The sequence below is a fragment of the Mirounga leonina genome, unplaced genomic scaffold, assembly GCF_011800145.1.
Source record: "Mirounga leonina isolate KUSES-001 unplaced genomic scaffold, KU_Mleo_1.0 Mir_127, whole genome shotgun sequence".
Lineage (NCBI taxonomy): Eukaryota > Metazoa > Chordata > Mammalia > Carnivora > Phocidae > Mirounga > Mirounga leonina.
This window is the reverse complement of record NW_023270316.1, coordinates 14,071,291-14,091,089: the sequence shown is the minus strand read 5'-3', so window position 1 is coordinate 14,091,089 and position 19,799 is coordinate 14,071,291. Positions and strand designations below refer to the sequence as shown.

General features: G+C 37.0%; 1 protein-coding gene and 1 pseudogene across 1 annotated transcript in view; both read left to right on the top strand.

The window, feature by feature from the left end:
* HS6ST3 (heparan sulfate 6-O-sulfotransferase 3) overlaps positions 1 to 19,799 on the top strand; it is a 642,672-nt gene that overhangs the window by 471,366 nt on the left and 151,507 nt on the right. The gene's annotated exons all lie outside the window — the stretch shown is intronic.
* LOC118009616 lies at positions 1,015 to 6,976 on the top strand (annotated as a pseudogene).

Below are 19,799 nucleotides of genomic sequence, written 5' to 3'. Positions count from 1 at the left end.
TTTTTGTATGCTTCTTTGGAAGAAAGATGGAATTCAAACAGGTAATTAGCAATCTGTGAATTATGCCTCTAGTCTTTGAAGACCTTTGTGGGCTATGGTTCTGAAAATATTGCTGCAGTCAGCAATAGGACTCTTGATTACTCTAAAACTGAATTTAAAAAGGCATTGCTGGCCATGTTTGATCTCATGTTTGGTAGCTCTTTAGAAATGCCATAAAAACAAGCAGCACTGCTAGAGGAAGTGAGGAGGATTTTCTAATGGTATCACAAAGTTCAAATCACATCATAATAATCATCAGTGGATTGACAACCAAATTCTCATGGTTGACTGCTGTGCAAGAAAATAAAAATGCTTTTGAAAAGACATATTTTTTTTTAAATGTCACTACTATTTGGGGTCTGGTGTTTGTTAAAATCTTTTCTGAGGTAAATGTGAAGTCAGGAGATCCTCACTTCATTACTCATCCTGGTCTTGAACCAAGAAGTTTGGAAGGACCCAATTGTCTATTCATGGAGCATGACTGATTGTTACCTTCCACCCCTTCCCAAAGAAACTGAGGCTGAATTGTAGGCAACGTATAAAACTTTAGAAACTTTTGTGTTTAAAATCACCACCTGCAAAAAATAAATATTCTGATTGAAGCAAAGGAAATCTATAGTGAACCAGACCCTCTGTGGTCCATTTTTAATTATGAATGTAAGAACACATTCCATCTTTATCTCTTTTACACATACTAGATGTGCCTGTTCCTCAAGCCATCATTATTAGGAAACAGCCTGGAGTTAACGTGTCTGAAGCAATTATTTAATTTGACAAGGGCAGTATCAGTTTTTCCCCTCAAGAGTTTACATTACAAAATGTTGAAGAAGGAACTTCTTGGTTGAGTTGGCTGGCTTACCAACAACTTTTGTTATTTTTAAGGTGTTTATAAGTGAGGTAATAGCTCACCTGAGCCCTTAGGACACTGTTGAATTTATATTTTCTCTCTGCCAATATCTGTAAGGGGAGAGTAAAATGAGCATCTTAGTTCCTTACTGTACGCTTTTCAATGCAACTGGTCGTCCACCTTCCTTGAGGGGGCTTGATAAATCAGGGGACATTGCAGATGTGCTAAAAAACGTGCTTCAAAGTCTAGTTCAACAGGGAATACCAAAGCGTTTAGAACACCCAAGATTACTGCTGATCTCCAGGAGGGTGAATGCATTAGGAAATATCATTACTGATGTTCAAAACATCATTGAGTTCTTACTTGAAACTTGTAAACAGGCTGCAGAAGGGAGGCTTGCTGATTTTTGTTTAGGTTTTCTTCATTTGTATCTATCCCAAAATAGTTAGTCTTCTTGGAAGTCTATAAAAACAACAACAACAGCAACAACTAGTCCTTTCATTTACAAGATTGTTCGAAGACCGTCTGTTATATCAGTAATGAGCTGTTTCCAGGAAGAAAAAACTGATTGTATGCACTGGAGAGTATCATTGCTAGTGCTGAGAAAAACCAGGCATTGTGGGTGAAGAGTAAAATGAAACTCTACCAAACACACACAGATCTTGTCCCTCCCATATGTGCCACATGCACATTTTGGTCCTGGAAGCTGGGTGAGGATGGCTGGGAAAGAAGGAGAGACAGACAATTTGATGATAGAAAGTAAAGAAGTGTCTTCTAACGCTTGTTTACTTGTCAGCCTTCTATCGTGCTGTTCAGGGCTCTCTACAGATTCTGGAAGAAGATCCAGCATCTCAAGAACAAAGAAGTGGGCTGAGCATAGTTCATGCTAGTAAAAGATGTCACTCATTTTCATTGTTATTATGATTACCACAATTATAATTCAGAATCTGTGGTTGCCAAGAGGAAATGAGATAATGTATAAAACATAGCAATAGATATAATCCCCTCCAGAGCTTCCAATTTAGACTCCTATTTCTGTGCCTTTGTTCATAACCTGAGAGAATTATGAAGATCATCTTTGGTCTATGTTTGAAAAAGCATTATTACAAATAACTCATGTCATTTTTAAAAAGGCAGGAAAAATAAATTATAGCAATGGGACTAGATGCCAGGTATAGTTAAAAGTTATACGCTGAGTTGAGCAGAGCAGACCACTAATGCAATTAGTAATTTATTCTCCATTAATGCTTTCCATCCATGATTTCTCAGAATACTTTACAATATCCCAGTTATATCACACACCCTTTCATTTATTATAGGGAAACCTCATTTTATTCCTATCACAAATCAGAAGTTCAGATCTGTAAATTATTAGATAGCGAACTGATCTTCAAAAGATAGACCAAAAATACATTGTTGGAACTCATTCTCAATCCTATTTCAAACTTCTACTCACTTTGGGACTAGAATAAGGATCAGGAACCTAAATGAAACCTAAGTATGATGGTATGGAAGAGGTGTGTTTGGGGCCAAGGCTCTGGGCTTAAAATAAGGGCTACCATAAAGCTTTCTTCTTCTGGCGAGTGCTCCGCTCTGAGCCATTCCATAGTAGAATGGGAGAAAGAGGGGTGAAAGAGGGGCAAAAGAGGGATGCTGGTTGGGTTCTTCAACAAACTGGCTATACTGAGAAACTAGGGCTGATGTGCCTGAGTTCCAAGTATTTAGGTGGGTTCTAAATCTTAAATCTCATAGCAAACTGACTGGATTTATGTATATTATACCTAAAACAATGTCATTATTGCTCTAAAGCCATATTTGGAATGCCTCTCCACTGGATGGTGGTTGTCAAAACCTAGATGTGTTAGAGCCAAATGGATTACTCAGACTTCCTTTAATTGTGTGTGTGTGTGTGTGTGTGTGTAAAAGAGAGAGAGAGAGAGAATGCATGTATCTCTATGGCTGTTTTTTTGTTTTTGTTTTTGTTTTTGTTTCTGGAACATGCCTCACATAGTAAAGCAAGAAAAGAAGAAAGGTAAAATTCAGCCAGCTCTAATATTTATTCAGTACAAGCAAAAAGAGACACTCTTTTCCTATTTTCATTTATTGCAAGGCAAAATTGTAAAAATAGTAAGGATAATTTTAGAAAGAGAAAGACATCTAGAACTCATTCACTTTTAAGATAAAACAAGAAGGAACTGGAACAAGAATGCAAAAGTGTATCTTGTCATCGTTGTTTCAAAAGAAATTTTTGGGGAAGGGGTGCCTGCGTGGCTCAGTCGTTAAGCGTCTGCCTTTGGCTCAGGTCATGATCCCAGGATCCTGGGATGGAGCCCCGCATCGGGCTCCCTGCTCAGCAGGAAGCCTGCTTCTCCCTCTCCCACTCCCCCTGCTTGTGTTCACTCTCTCGCTGTCTCTCTCTCTGTCAAATAAATAAATAAAATCTTTTTAAAAAAAAAAAAGAACGAAAAAAAATTTTTGGAGAAGTCTGAAAAATGTTTTGCTGTGAGTGCTGGTGGTTTAGAGATGCTATTGGCAACTTTTGCAGAAGGAACTTTTGTGAAGAAGCTGCCTGGCTGTGGTCATGCTGACACCAGAAGTGTTCAGTGGAGTCTTTCAGAATTGTGTATGGCAGTAGATGTGGAAAAAGAAGTGGAGAGAGAGGGATGGGAGCACGTCTGTTCTAAAACTCTATTTTAACACGTGCAAATTCAGTATTCAAAGCTACCATCCAGACAATTGTGAAGAAGAAGGGGCACACCATGACCAGTAATGGAACTCAGGCTTACATAAAATGATTAAGAGGCATTGGCCATAAAGAAGCACATCAAAACTGAAGCAACATCAGTTGCATGCAACTTCACCCACATCAAGATTAAGAACATTCCTGGCATTCTAGAATGTTCAGTTGTACACTTCCCCCAGAGGTACTAATGATTTTTTACTTCTATCACCATTGATTAATTATGCCTTATTACTGATGTTGATAAAAATGAAATAATACTGTGTGAACTTTTTGTGTGTGTCTGGTGCCTCAACATGATATCTTATGAGATTTAGTCACATTATTTTATGTATTGTTAACTTGTTTAATTTTTAATGCTGTCTACTAATTTTATGTCACAATTTCTTTATCTTTTCTTCCATTAATAAACATTTGGGTTGTTTCCAATTTCTGGCTATTATGAATGAGAATTCTCTGAACATTCCCATACATGTCTTTTGATGGATATATGCACTTGTTTCTCTTCGGACTATGCCTAGGAGTGTGATTGCTGGATCATAGGGTAACAATGGCAAACAGTTTTTCAAATTTGTTTCCACCAGTTTGGCTTCCTCAAGGAAGACATGAATGTTCAAGTTTCTCCACATGCTTGCCAACAAGTGATATTATCAATCTTCTAGATTTAGCTATGCTAAAAGGAATGTTTAATTTTCATTTCATTAATAATTAATTATATTGGTTTTTGCTAATTTGTTATGTGGATATTCTTTTTTGTATAGTGCCTGTATGTTGTATACTTGTCCAATTTAAAAAGTAGGTTTGTGGGGTACCTGGGTGACTCAGTCGGTTGAGCATCTGACTCTTGATTTAGGCTCAGGTCATGATCTCAGGGTCATGAGATCAAGCCCTCATTGGGTTCCGTGCTGGTTGTGGAGTCTCCTTGGGATTCTATCTCTCCCTCTCCCTTTCCCATCCCCCTCCTTCAAAAAAAAGTAGGTTTAACTTTTTCTTACTAGTTTGTAGGAGTTTCTGAGATATACTAAACTAAGCTTTGTGTTGGATATTTGTATTATAAATATCTTCTCTTCCTCTTGGATTATTTTTCATTCCTGGTATCTTTTGATAAATTAGTTCTTAAATTTAATGAGCTATAATTTATCATTTTTTCTTTGATATATATTGCTTTTGCATACTAATTAAGAAGTTATTTTCTACCCTAAGGTATGAACATATTCTGTTTTCTTCTGGAAAAAAAATTTTTTTTCACATTTGGTTTCTTGGGCTATTTCATGTTAGTTTTTAAATATGGTGTGAAATAATGGGGCAAGGGTCTTTTTTTTTCCTCATATAGATACTCAAGTTCTGTAGAGCCATTTCTTGAAAATAATTTTTTTCCTACTGAATTTTAGTGGCATCTTTGTCAAATCAATTGACTGTATATGTGTGCATCTATTTCTGGACTGCCTATTCTGTGTACGCATAGTCTTTTGCAAATTTCTTTTCCACTTAGTATATTATGGTTATATTTTTATGATAATAAATATTCAACATAATGCCCTTTTAATGAACAGACAGGATTTAATTTATAGATACACTAAAATTTACTTACTCCCCATGGCTTATGAATTCACTTATTAAATTTATTTTCTCTCTTATGTATACTGAATCATTGTGAATTTTCCATAAAAAAGCTGTAAGAATATCAAGACAATTAAATTTTTAATGAAGAGAAGCTCTATTATATACTGTGAAGTGCATTAACATAGCATCAAAAGAACTGCATTCCAATGAAGATTCTGCCATTTTACTTGGTCTCATCTATAATTTGGGCACAATAACACCTACTTCTCAGAATTGTAACAGAATATAGCACATGAATGGACATGAAAATGCTTTGACAATTATAAATTATTATAAAAACATCTTTCCTTATTGATAAATAATAAAAGCTTGACAAGCATAATATCATTTTAGCTTATTTGACAAACATAAAGTCATTCAAACTTGTTTATGAGGAAATGGACCTTACCTGGGACAAGACTCTAATGTGGAAGAGACCTCCAATCTTCAGTAACTTTAAATTGTAGTAACCTTTTAAACATTAAGTACGTGTCTTAGCTCCAAAATTGGGGCCATCCTAAATCTGTAATTGTTAGGTTAATCAAATAAATGATTTCAAAGTTTCAAGAAGTACTTCCGCTGTGTTCCTTGTCATCACCTGATGAGGCATGGCAGGCAGACTTGCTCGCCTAGATTGCAAAAATCAATGAAGGTGTCTCAGACATAAATTCAAAGACCTGGGAAAATGATGAGAATAAAACAGCCCATAAATTTACTATGGTTGGAGTCAGATAATTATGCATTGCTTGGACACAATGACATTGCAAAAGGATGGTCCTCTTAGACATTTTAGAATGGTCTGCAGGAGACATGATGACCTTGACATCTTCAGCCTTCCCAAAGTAGAGAGCAACAAAGAAGTGTCTGCTTTTGCTCATTCCAAGGTGTTGCTCCTCACACTTAGCTCCTTGGATAGTTCTCAGGCCTACATTCCTGAGTTTCAGGGAAATATGGATTTATTCAGAGCACTAGTCCCAGTCCTGTGACATTTTAGTTAACACAGTGTCCTGCTTGTTGCATGTTAGCCAGTGGAAATAATAACCTAAATGACATGGAAACAGTGCATTTCCTAAAAATTGAATGACTGGAATTGGATGCAATTCTATTCATAGTGAATACAATCTATCATTACAAGTGTTTTGAAAGCACAGACTTTGGAAAAAGAGTACGTGTTATTGGTGGGCAAGGAGAAGATAAAATGTCCACAATAAGCTGCTGAAAAGAAGCGATGAGTCATTACTTGTAGGTGCAGGGTACAACAGAGTCATGAAATTGTTGAGGGTAAAATGTCACATATCTGTTTTGTTGGCATATCAGTCACTGATCTGGTTCACAGTTTTGTGAACAATAAGAAAAAGGGCACTCTCCTTTAGTTTTAGGAGAAGGACTATTATGACAAGAATAGTGAAACATTCTTTAAATTTTCCTTGTATCCTTAGAACTAATAGGGTATCTGAAATCATCAAAACCATAGTAAAAGAAGATAAAGTGACTGAGAAACTAAAAATCACTTATCTGTGTTCTCCCAGAATAGTTAAACATTTAATTCCAAATTGCAGAGATAACCTAAAAGGAAAGCTATCCAAAGAATAGGGTGTTAAAACTTCTTTATCTCATTACCTATTCTCACAACTGTTTAGTTAAGGTGGAGGGTGTCTTCATGAACTTTGTAATTTAAATCCTTGACGTGCTAATTAATGAGGAAAAAAAGTCACAGCTTCTTTGGTGTTTTGTGGTATCTATGTACTGTCTAGAAGAAATGCAACTTAGATGCAGACACAAAGAGCTTGAGAATAAAAGGGTTGGAAAAAGATTCACTGTGAAACAGTAACCATAACGGATCTGGAGTAGTTATATTAATATCAAAAAAAGTAAACCTCAATATAATAAATATCATTAGAAACAAAGAAAGAGATTTCATAATGTTAAAAGGGTCAACATGTTAGAAAGATATAATCATTATAAATGTATACACACCTAATAATAGAGACCTCCAATACTTAAAGCAAAAATAACAGAGTTGAAAGGAGAAATACACAGTTAAAAAATGGTTGGAGATTTCAGTACTGCACTCCAATAATCAATATAACATAACAGAAAAACAGCAAAGGTATAAAAGACTGAACAACATTACCAACCAGTGTTACTTAACTGATATAGTAGCACATTTCACTCAATAACTATAGAACACGTATTTTTGGAATGGAATATTCTACAGGATAGACTATATGCTGGCCCATGCAATAATTCTCAGTATGATTTTTAAAAATTGAAATCATGCAAAGTGTATTTTCTGACCACAACAAAATTAGATATCCACAACAGAAAGAAGTATGTGTCAAATATTGGGGTACTAATATACTTCTAAATAACCCATGGGTCAAAGAAGAAACCAAAAATGGAATAAAAAATTATTTTGAGTTGAATGAAAACTAAAACAAAGCAGGTAGAAACTATGGAATGCAATTAAAGCAATGCTTAGAGGGAAATTTATAACTCTAGATGCTTATAACACCAAAGAAGAAGGTTTCCAATCCCAATAATCTAAGCTTCCATCTTAAAAAAGAAATAGAAAAAGAAAAGCAAACTAAATCCAGAATAAGAAGAAGGAAGGGAATAATAAAGATTAAAGTAGAAAACTGTGTGTTTACAAATTACTGAAATGGACTCAAGAAGAAATAGAAAGTCAGAAAAGATGAGTAAGTAATTACAATTAAATTACAAGTAATTTAATTCGTAATTTAAAATCTTCCCACAAACAAAAGTCCTGCCTCTTATGTCCTCAATAGTGCATTCTGTCAAATGCCTAAAGTGATAACAATTTTTATGAACTCATAAAATAGATGAAAAGGGAACACTTCTCATCTCATTTTTTTTTCAGGCCAGAATTACTCTGATACCAAAGATAGACAAAAACATCGCAAGAAAAGAAAACTATAGATGGATGTCCCTCAAAAATATAGATGCAAAACTCCTCAACAAAATATTAGCAAAACAAATTCAGTGGCATATCAAAAAGGATTCTATACCATGAGTGTGTGAGATTTGCCTTAGGAGTGCATACTTGGTGTTACAGCTGAAAACCAACTAATTGAATAACCATATTAATAGAATAAAGAACAGAAACAACATGGCTATCTCAATAGACACAGAAAACACATTTGGTATATACATTTCTGGTCAGGGGTATACATTTACTTTGGAAAACATTTTGGGAGCTTCCTAAAAAGTTGAATATATCCTTACCACACAGTCTTGTAGTGCCAAGTTCCACTTCTAGGAATCTACACAAGAGAAGTAAAAAAATATGTACACACAAAGAATTGTATGTGAATGTTTACAGCAGCAGCATTCATAATAGTCCCCAACTGGAAGCATCCCAAATGCCTATGAATTTCAAAATGTGGTGTATCCATATAATTAAATGCTATTCAGCAATAAAAAAGGAACAAAATACTGGTACATTCTACAGCATGGATAAACCACAAAAACATTACCCTAAGTGAAAGAAGCCACACAAAAACACAAATCTCTATAATATTTGATTCCATTTATATGAGATGTCCAGATCCTGAGACAGAGAGGAGATCAATGGTTGCCTGTGTTCGGATGTTGAAGCAGGATTGAGTACAGACTCGGGAATTTTTTGGAGTGATAGAAATGGTCGAAAATTGACTTGTGATGGTTGCCAACTCTGGAAATTCATAAAAATCATTTAATTCTACGAACGCAATGGGTGAATTTTATGGTATGTGGATTATACCTTAAAAATGATATAAAAAGTCTTAATATTTTCATCTGTAAAAAAAGGGATATACACATTGTGTGTGTGTGTATAAGGAATGAGATAATTCATAGAAACAACTCTACAGTGTTTGACAGAGTAACAGTGAGTCCACATTTGTTATCATCATCATCATCCTCCTCTTTCTCTTCCTCCTCCTCATCTTTATACTGAACCTAAACATCAGTCTTCAAGACTGTAGTTTTGAACTGGGCAGCAGAAAATACTATCCAAGCTGGTATAGATTGGTAACGTTCAAAATTAATGGTCTCTAACTGGCTGAATGCTTTGATGCCTCGTGGCAGTTCTCTGGCTCTCACTTTGAACCTTCTATTCTTTTCACAAAGCTCTTCAAAACCCCATCTCCGTTCTGCTACCTCCTACTTCACGGAGAATAGCATGTCTATGAAGGGATCCTTTGAAAATATTTCTGCATCTCCAGTGATCTTTCCATCTTCTTTCTCCATCTTCTGTCAAAATTTCCCCTTCTCCTTTTCTTGGGCTATTCTTGCTTCTGCCCTGGATGAAGTCCTTTGACTTCCTCAGAGACCTTATCAGCATTTTTCCATTAATAAACAATATCAAAAATATTTGCCAATCCAAAGCTCCTTTTCATTCTTTGTTTGTCCATTCATGCCTTCACTGATGTATCCAACAAATTTTTATTGGATGCCTACATTGTGCCAAATACCTTCCCAAGGTTAAGAGACATGATGGTCAGTAAGAGAGAAATGGCCCTTGCTCTCATGGAGCTTATACACTGCAGTAGAAACCGTAGTTAAAAATAGTTAGAAGAAGGGTGCCTGAGTGGTTCAGTCAGGTCATGATCCCAGGATCGTGGGATCAAGCCCCGCATCTGGGCTTCCTGCTCTGAGGGGAGCCTGCTTCTCCTTCTCCCTCTGCCGCTCCCCCTGTTTGTGTTCTCTCTCTCAAATAAATAAATAAATCTTTAAATAAAGTAAAAATAGTTAGAAGACTAATTAACTAACTTTAATTATTAATAAGTACAATGAAGGAAAAATATGGGAATACTGAGAGAATATATAGTGGAAGCTCCAGGGATAGATCACTGAGAGTTATATTTAAAATGAATTGTGAAGTATGAATAGGATCTAACAGGCAGTTGGAGATGTAGGACAGGGGGGTAGGGAAAGGAATTCCCAGCAAAGGGACCAATATGTACAAATGTCTTGAAGCCAAATATAGGAGAATTGCCTGGGTTTGGGACTAGAGAGGCATAATTTGGGTCCCAGCTCTGCCACTAAGTGTCATGATGTGGTCATGAGCTATGAGTGACAGAGCCCATCTGAAGATCTAAGAGCACAGTAGTCTTACTCTCCTGCATGAATAACTTCATACTTTTCATACATTATCTCGCCTAGTCCCCACAGTAACTCTAGGTATTATTACCTTCACTTTGAAATGTGGGATCAGAGATTCATAGGGCTTGATTCGCTCAAGGACATTGACTAGTAAGTGTTAACACAGGCTTTACTAAGTCTTTTGGAATAAGTTATGTTACGGTGATTTTGGCATACAGCAAGAGCTCGATCTGATTTCTTTTTTACCTATTTCTTTCTTTTGCCCTTTCCTTTGACATCAGAGGACCATCATCAATTCATTGAAATACATTACATTCATGCTGATTTTTTTCTGGTATTCTTTTCTTTCCAATATTTTTGTTAGATTAAGATTTTGCTACTATTAAACAGGGATATGGTTAATTTTTTAAGTGGCTGAGAGTGTTTTCTTTTTCTCTTTATGATCGCTGCTGTTTAATATCACAGTTAGAAGGGCACGGCAATATTTTTGAGCTTCAGCTTCCTTATTTCTATAACACAAGGGGTTTGATCTAGAGAGTAAGTATGGTCATTTCTATCTCTAATAGGCTGTGAATGTATCTTCTGGACTTATGTGTAACTTCCGAAATTTTACTTCTTTATCAAATAATAGTTATACTTTATACCTTCATGAGAATAAGTAGATGAAAGTCATTCATATAACTATTTCATCTTGTTTCAAGATATAGAATTTGTAGATAGGATGATGCATCTAGTTAGGTGACATTTTTATATAGAATAAATTTATGAGCCAAAACATTTGAAGTTTACACTGTAAGACATTTAAAGTGTCTTAAAGGATAATATCAATACATTTTAATTATACAATGTCATCTGTGATGAATTACACCAGTATATTTGCTGATTTTTTGTTATGTAGGATGACATTTAATCATGGAATCAAAAACGTCTTTCTCATGCTAAGATAGATGGTCTTTTAAGCCAAGATAAACAACAGATTTCCATTTGTATTTGTTTTATTTATGATACTCACAAGATACTATGACTATGGATTGTGCATAGAGTAATTTATATTTTGCTAATGCCAAGGTCCATAAACAGTATTGAATATGAAGTAAAAGTACATTTGTAAGGCCGTATTTAAACACAGAAATAGATAACCGAAAGTTGCCACCACTTCAGGTAGATTTTTCTATTCTCTTAATATCTAACTTTAACTTGTAACAAATGTTCTGAAAGGGTCAGTATCCAATTAAACTCTTGTACTAAATGTTGAATGCAGAAGCAGTTGCTTCTTTACAGAAAATATGCCTTCTGGAAACTTCTAAAATGCATGTCATCTTTTGAGTATAAAAAAGCACATTTGTTATCCTAGTTCAGAGATAATTGCTTGGCATTAGGTTGGTTGGGACATAAATTTTACTCGTTTCTGTCAGCTAGTGTGTCAACTTCCTAAACTCCATCTCCATCTGCCCCTCCAGTGACAAGCCGAGTATCATTCTGCCTTCGGCCAAGATGATAATGACTCGTAAATGTAAATTTCATTGAAATCACACGTGTGGAAACATTTATTAACTTTTCTTTCTTTTTTTTTTTTTAAAGAATAGAGAAATCAGATGGGTTGATCCTAGTTCAATAACATTATATAAAAAATCCCTTCCAAACTAATTTGCTTTCCTTGTTACAATGGTGTAAACATATTATTGGTTTCCTCCCCCTCTCCTTTTTTTTTTTTTTTTTTGTAAGAATTGTACATGCATTTGGCTGTCAGGGCTTTAGATATAATAGTCTCATAGAAGAGGTACTTACTATGCCTTCCTCTAGGTTGAGGGAGAGAGGTAGGGAGACTAGCCACCTGCGTATGCCCTTATGCCAGGATTTTTGTTTCTAAGCCCAGAAGCCACAATTTAACACCACAGACGGTGACTCTAAGGGAAATGCCTTTAATAAAAATGGCTGTTATTTTCAAAATACCGACTGCTTTTGTTTTTTTCCTAATGTTCACCAAGTCCTAACTATTTGCCATGCTCTGTTTTAAGCTATTTGAACATATTAACTCCTTTTAATCCTGACAAGAACGCTTTGAGATAGATACCTTCATGACGCCCATTTTGCAGATGAGAAAACCAAGGCACAGATAGGTCTCTCACACACACTCACGCATAGCTGGTGAGAGGTGAAGCCAGGATTTGAACCCAGGCAGTCTGGTCGGGTGGAACCTACTACCCTTTTATACACGACATGTTGGTTTTGTGTTTGTTTACCTTTTAGCATACTGTCTTAGTCAGTCCTGAGAAAAACCTAATCACGCAGAATGAGAAAACTGATGATCAAAAAGTTTAGACAATGTCCTTGAGTGTGCACAGCTAATGGAATTAAGTGGCAAAGTGATGCCTAGTTGACACTAAGGCGCATGCTCAGAACGCGTTCTGGCATCCTAAGAAGTGCCACCCACTGGCCCATTCTCTGCAGGGCATGGCGCTGCTGAAGGGGGCAGGGTAGGAAAACCTCTCAGTGTTACTGTCCCTGCATCCCATCCTATGCCTGGAAAAATCCTGTCTGGGGGCTGCTGAACTGGCCGGTGCACGCTCAGTGCTGTGGCCCACCAGTTCTGGGAAAAAGGGAAGGCAGAAATGGGAGGTGAGCACACAAGTGTAACTCGCCCCTCCTCCCCTGCGCCTTTTTTTTTTTTTTTTGGTATTAGGTACATTTGGTATTATGTACATTCAACCTGTTCATCCAGCCTTTAAAAAAAAAGAAAAGAAAAAAAAGGCAATGTAGTTTTCTTATAAAGATATGAGATCCTGGCACATTAGTCTTACATTTACCCTTGAGGATAAGAATTCTTGCTGATAAGAAGTGAGCTATAAAATATGGATACCATGTCTCTCAAGTATTTAAGGATAAAGCGATAAACATGCAGATGGGGCCATTAATGAACATTAATTGCTTTAAATTAGGTTTTATTGTGCAGTGAGTAAATTGGAAAGTACACATTTGCATTGGTAATAGAAAATTAATTTAAATGCTTCAGGAAGCAAAATATCACCTGATGTGCTAAAACCTGTTATTTGTGGTAGACTTAAAAGAAAACTGGAAGGGCACTGTGTATTAAGATAAAATAAAATAAAATAAAACTATGTTAAACAATGCCGGAGGCACACACATGTGTAAATATCTCCTTAGGTGTAAACCCTGGCTAGCTACTGAGTTTGCTTAGGCCAAGAAAGGTCCCAGATGGCAGCTGGCTTAATGTTACGTGTTTACTGCACTGTGTCGATAAAGCATGGTGGTAACGTAATGGTGCACGGTAAATCTAGGAGTTACATGGGCCCTCAGGAGGTCATTGGATCCTTCCTCCTCCCTCCAGGGAGGACATGTCTTGAAATCTTCCAGAACAGATTGTTACCAACCCACATCTTATAAGTGCTCAGAGGGATGATGTGGCTCCCCTTCCTCAGTGGCCCATTTCTAGCCAAGACCCAGCTGCGTAAGGAAGTCCTCCTTGATGCACCTCGTAGTCTCTCCAGTGATAGTTTAAACCTCTGTTTTCTTATTTTATTTCTGAACAGCTGGATATAAGATTTGGTGGCTCTTCAACTTTCCTATACTTGGCTATACTTTTCTTCTCTTCACCACTTAAAAAAATTTTTTTTTTTTAAATATTTGTATCGTTTTGCCCTGGATCCGGCTCTGAAAGGGATAGTATTTAAAAATGTTAAAATTTCAGGCGCCTGGGTTGCTCAGTTGGTTAAGCGACTGCCTTCAGCTCAGGTCATGATCCTGGAGTCCCTGGATCGAGTCCCGCATCGGGCTCCCTGCTCAGCAAGGAACCTGCTTCTCCCTCTGACCCTCGCCCATCTCATATGCTCTCTCTCTCTTGTTCTCTCTGTCTCAAATAAATAAAAAAATTTAAAACAATCTTAAAAAAAATTGGAATAATACAGTATGTAACCTTTTAAAAAAAATGTTAAAATTTCTCTAGCAGCTGGAGGAAATTGTCATCAGAGTTGTCATACTGACTTAGCCAGTGGTGCTGGTGTTCCTTAAGACCAGGAAGAGTGAGAGAGATGTGGGTCTGGGAGACAGAGCAGGGAGCTAAGGATTAAGTAGCAGAGAATACACTGATGTGGGGTTGAGGGGACAAAATGAGGCTAGAGACTTAAATGTGAGAGCCGTCATCAGTTCATAGATTATTTTCAAAACGGTGGGATTGAATGAGCTAACTGAAGGAGTAGATGTAGAAAGTGAAGTTACATATAAAAAGAACTGAGCCTCGAGCCTCGGGGCACTTTGGCATTTTGAGATCTGAAAAGAGAGGGATGAACCTGCAAAGAAGACTCAGAAGAAGTGAGCCAGAGATGAATGGGAAAATTAGGAGAATGTGGTGTCCTGGAAACCAAATAAAGAAATGCTTTAAGAGGATGGGAGTGGCCAGCTGTGTTTGATGCTGCTGGGAGGTCAAATGACAGAAGGTCCTTGTTGACCTTGGCAAAGTCATTTTTAGTGGTGTAATAGGGACAAAGTCTGTTTGAGGTAGATTCAAGAGACAACGGCAGATGAAAAGCAGAGCTAGGTGAATACAGACATCCTTTTCAGGGAGTTTAATAGAAAGGGGAATAGAGAGCAGGATGGCAGCAGAGGGGAATGTGAGATCAAGAGTAAATGTTTTTCAGGGATGAGATCTACCAGCAAGAATGTATACTAGTGGGAACAATTCAGTAGAAGAGAGAAATGACGATGCTGGAGAGAAAGGAAATGCCAGGGAGGGGATGGTATCCAGTGCACACGAGTGGAGTATTTTGACCCTACATCTATCCAGGATAGTTCATCTATGCTTATCAGATGGAAGCTAGATATATGAACAAAGATGGAGGAGGTTTAAAGATTGGGCTCATTGAATAATATATTGAACTCTTCTTTATTGATATTTGAATCAGATTTGTTTCAGGTAATCAAATATTTTCTTAGTTCTTTGAATAATCCATTGGCCCTTGGTAGAGGGCCTGCTGTGCCAAATGGATAATGAACAGCTAACATAAAAAGAATGTATTGTGGTGTTTGTGCAGCCAAAGATCTTATAAGTGCTTTTTGCCAGGCATAGCTGTCCTCCTTGGGGTCCACCACTGATGCTCCTTGGCCATACCATCCTATACCTGGGATCAGACCCCCCAGTGCAAACAGGAACAAGCTATGAACTTTAACAGGGTTTTCCTGAACACTTAGAGAAAATGAAGGCAAATTTAAGCTCCACATAAAACAAAATATAGCAAAAGAAAGGAAACATAATTCCTTTCTGGATTGTCTGTGAACAATACATAGTGACAGTAAAGTAAACATTGACTAACCATTTGGCAGGATGGGAAGTGTGTGTGAGTGGTACAAGAGAGTAAAAGCTTTATATTCTACACTATGGAGCCAACACATAATATTTACAATGAAAAACTTAACAGAAGTATGAACATGGTGTTCAGAAATGTGGGCATAAATGACAAGGAAAAATATTTGAAAGTGGCTACTGTGGAAGAGCAACTATTAGAGATGGAGCTGGTGGGGCAGGGAGTGCTGATTTCACTGTAAGTTATGTAATAGTCTAACTGTTGAAACTATTATTTTGTTTTTATTTTTACTTTATTTTTTTAAGGATTTCATTTATTTATTTGATATATATATATAGAGAGAGAGATTGAGTGAGAGAGAGAAAATGCATGAGTCTGGGGAGATGGAGAAGCAGACTCCCCGCTGAGCAGGGAGCCCGATGAGGGGCTTGATCCCAGGACCCAAGATCATGACCTGAGCTGAAGGCAGATGCTTAACTAACTGAGCCACCCAGGCACCCCTATTATTTTGTTTTTAGATGTTACTTTGATAAAAATATTTTAAGACTGAATAAATTATAACAGCATTAAGGGCTGAATTGTGCCTGTCCCAAAATTTATATGTTGAGGTTCTGAACCACATTACTTCAGAATATGACGCTATTTGGAGACAGGTTGTTTAAAGAGTGATTAAATTAAAATGAGGCCATGAGGGTGGAGCCCAGTCCAAGAAGACTGGTATCCTTAGAAGAGGAAATTTGGACACAAGACAGAAGGAAGGCCATGTGAAGACACAGGCAGAAGACACCATCTACAGGCCAAAGAGAGAGGCCTCAGGAGAAACTAACTCTGCCAGCATCTTTGACTCAGACTTCCAGCTTCCAGATCTGTGACAAAAGCAATGTCTGTCGTGTAAGCCCCCCAGTCAATGGTACTTTGTTATGGCAGCCCTAGGAAACTAATACGCTTGGGAACTCCTTTATGGCAGTTGTCCTATGGAGGACATGGATCCAGGACCCATCCTGGTGATTAAGTATTGATTCAGTTGAAGGCATTTGCCACTGTCAGTCCTCTGGGGGGACAGGGTAACTTCTGGTGCAGGAAATGAGCAGTCTTGAAATACATAAGGCCAGCATCTTCAAGTCTGTCTCTGCTTTGTCTTCACATTACGTTCTTCTCTGTGTGTTAATTTTCCCTCTGCCTCTCTCTTATAAGGGCACTTATGGTTGCTTTTAGGGCCCACTGGGATAATCCAGAATAATCTCCTCATCCCAAGAGCCTTAACTTAATCACATTTGCAAGAACCCTTTTTCCAAATTTACCATTCCCCAGATTAGGAACTGATATCTTTGGGTAACCATTGTTCAGCCATCTAGAGGAGGTAGCTAGTATTTTATTGCTCAAAGCTAATAGAATCTTCCCTTCTGAAATTTCAAAATGATGTGCTTTGGTGTTAGTTTCTGTCAATCATTTGCTTTGTAGGCACTTTGTGAGCAATTTAATCTGGAAACTCATGTCCTTTATTTAAGGGATATTTTCTTTATTGATTCTTTGAACTTTTTTCTCCTATGTCTTCCCGATCTTTGTCAAGAGTTCCTACCTGTCAGTTTTGCAACCTCCTGGTTCTTCCAGGTGAATTCTGTGGTCACTTAGGTTTTCTCTTGTCTTTTCTGGTCCTTGAACTTTTTGCTCCAGTTCCTCGGAGCATTCATCTTAGATCCTCTAAACATCCTATCGATATTTTACATTTCTGATATTAAAATTTTAATATCTAAGAATAGTGTTCCTGACTTTCATTATATACAATTCTTGTTTCATATCCACAATATTTTCTCATCTCCAAGGATTTTTTTAATAAATTTTTTTTAACTTTCCATATCATCTTTTTTTCTCCCAAGGGCTTTAAAAATTCAGTTTGTTTGTTTTTAGCTCTCTCACTTATGTGGGAAGATTTCTTCAATGCCTGGATGTTTGCTCAAACTTAGTAGTGAAGTAATGCACACTTATAAGGTGATTACAGTGAGTCCGCTCTTTTGATGGGTGACCTCTGACCTCCAAGTGTCTGTTTCTATAACTGTTTTTTCCCTTTAGGTGGTCTTTGCTCTTAGAGAGAAACCCTCTAACTTTTTGGGGGGGGCGTGTGAGTGAAGCTGCTAGTATTGTGGGAGCTGAGTGGGGAAGGGGGCCAGCTTTTCACCACATATGAGCAGACTTTCACTTAGTCCTCCATGGCCCTCAAATGGACTCGTTGTTCCTGAGTTCACAGGCTCTGATTTAGTCTCAGCAGAGAGTCAACATTCCTTCTTTAAGATGGGGAAAAGCCATGGAAACACATGGCACCTCCAACTTCTGAGCCTTTTTCCATTCAGCAGGTGCTCAGCTGCTTGCTTCTTCTTGGCCTGGCCCCATCCCCTCCCCAGTCGTCCCTCCCTCACACACAGATGTGCAGTGAAGCTCTGCTCTCAAAACTTGTGTTGATATTCTTACTTGCCACTGTGTCCTTTTCCATTCTCAAAAGATATGTCCTTGTGCGTTTATGCCCTTTTTTATTCCTTTACTGTTTTTCAAAATTTTTTTAAAAATCATGTTTCAGGAGTAAACAGAGATGCACGCCTGGATTCAACTTACCATGTTTAAGCTTAGTCTGAAATAACAGTAAATTTAGCACCCAAATAATCCATTCTAGCTTTAGCTCTGCCATGCCTAGCCTTCTTCCAGAATAACATGAAGAGAAATTCAGACTTGCATGTCTTATCTTTGGGAAGCTAATACTTGGACAAGAATATAAAAAACAAACAAAACCAACACACACACACACACACACACACCCTTTGTATAAATTGTAATTTTAAGTATAATTTGATTTTATAAATTAGATCTCCCTTAAACTAAAGCTAAATCTAGATTTGAGAAATGTATTTTCTAATTTCGAGAGGGAATCATTCTTCACTCTTTTCTAAACATATATAAAATCTCTCTTTCTATTATATACTTTCTATTTATATACTCCCTTTATATATTCAATTTCCAACTCTAAAAGATATATTTTCTATCTCATTCTAAAGAAAGAGCATTTGGGGTATTTCATTGAGTGTCAGGCTTCCTCAAGAATAAAATGGTAAAATGGGCAGGAACTTTCTCATATTTGCAGAATGAAAGGTCCCACTTTTTAGAAGAGAAAAAAACATTTTTTTTTCCAACTCCAAAAAACAGTTTTTCCAGTTTCAAAAATGTTGTAAGATCAAGTCTCTCCTGGACATCTAGTTATATAAAAGTGTTTTAAGAAAGCATTGCTCATCATCAGGAAAATGCAAATCAAAACCACAATGATATATCATTTCATAACTGTTAGAATGGTTATCATAAAAAAGACAAGAGATAAGTATTGGTGAGAAAAGGGAACCCTTGTGCACAGTTGGTGGAAGTGTAAATTGGTGAAGCCATTATGGACAATAGTATGGAGGTTCCTCAAAAAGTCAAAAATAGAACTACCATATGACCCAGCAATCCCACTTCTGGGTATATGTCCAAAGGAAATGAAAACAGGATTTCAAAGAGATATTAGCACTCCTGTGGTCATCGAAGCATTATTAACAGGCAAGATATGGAAACAACCTAAATGTCTGTCAATGGATGAATGGATAGAATTGTGATATATATACAAGAGAATATTATTCAGAATGAGAAAGAAGGAAATCCTGGTGTTTGCAACAACATGGATGGACTTTGAGAGCATTGTACTAAGTGAAATAAGCCAGACAGAAGAAGATAAACATTGCATGGTATCACTTATATGTAGAACTAAAAAAAAAAAGAAAAGTCAAACTCATGACAACAGAGTAGAAGCATGGTGGCCAGAGAGTGGGAGATGGAAGAAGTAGGGAGAGGTTGGTAAAAGGGTACAAACTTTCAGCTATAGCATAAATAGGGTCTGAGGATCTAAGGTATATCATGGTGACTAGAGTTGACATCATTGTATTGTATAATTAAAAATCACTAAAAGAATAGAACTTAAATATTCTCACCAGAAAGAAGGGAAGGAAAGAAGGAAGGAAGGAAGAAAAGAAGGAAGGAAGGAAGGGAGTGGGAGAGGGAGGGAGGAAGAAAGAAAAGAAGAAAGTAAGAAAGAAAGAAAGAAAGAAAGAAAGAAAGAAAGAAAGAAAGAAAG